The sequence below is a fragment of the Octopus bimaculoides genome, chromosome 30, assembly GCF_001194135.2.
Source record: "Octopus bimaculoides isolate UCB-OBI-ISO-001 chromosome 30, ASM119413v2, whole genome shotgun sequence".
In the NCBI taxonomy this organism is placed as follows: Eukaryota; Metazoa; Mollusca; class Cephalopoda; order Octopoda; family Octopodidae; genus Octopus; species Octopus bimaculoides.
In genome coordinates, this window is record NC_069010.1 from 6,519,340 (window position 1) to 6,520,153 (window position 814).

General features: G+C 43.9%; 1 protein-coding gene across 1 annotated transcript in view; it reads left to right on the forward strand.

Moving 5' to 3' along the window:
- The window catches only part of LOC106877142 (uncharacterized), a 29,885-nt gene that overhangs the window by 15,234 nt on the left and 13,837 nt on the right, over nucleotides 1–814 (forward strand). The gene's annotated exons all lie outside the window — the stretch shown is intronic.

The following is an 814-nucleotide window of genomic DNA, read 5'->3' on the forward strand; positions in this document are numbered from 1 at the left end:
TATATCATCATCATCATCATCATCGTTTAACGTCCGCTTTCCATGCTAGCATGGGTTGGACGATTTGACTGAGGACTGGTGAAACCAGATGGCAACACCAGGCTCCAATCTAAATTTGGCAGAGTTTCTACAGCTGGATGCCCTTCCTAACGCCAACCACTCAGAGAGTGTAGTGGGTGCTTAAATTGTTTTTACGGCCGGATGACCTTCCTGTTGCTAATCCTCGCCTGTTTTCAAGCAAGGTGATATTTCCCCATCACCAGACTTGTTTTTGCTGAATATTGGAAATGAATTACACTGCTTGTATGACAGGGACATTCATTTACAATTATCGTGCAATGTCAAGACAAGCAGACACACACATACAGACACACATACATACATACATACATATATACATATACAACACACATACACTTTCTTTGCTTCCTGCTACACTGAACTGACATCCTCTCCATCTAACTCATTCCTAATCTTTAATCATCTGTCAATATTTTCTCTGTAACACACAGACACACACACACACACACATATTCATGCATATACACGCATGCATATTTACACACACACACATATACAGATGCATACATATATATTCATACTTGTGCCCGCAGTATGTCTAAGGACTTTCGAGCGAGATCGTTGCCAGTGCTCCTGGATTGGCTCTTGTGCGGGTGGCACATAAAATACACCATTTTGAGCGTGGCCGTTGCCAGTACCGCCTGACTGGCCCTCGTGCCGGTGGCACGTAAAAGCATCCACTACACTCTCTGAGTGGTTGGCGTTAGGAAGGGCATCCAGCTGTAGAAACTCT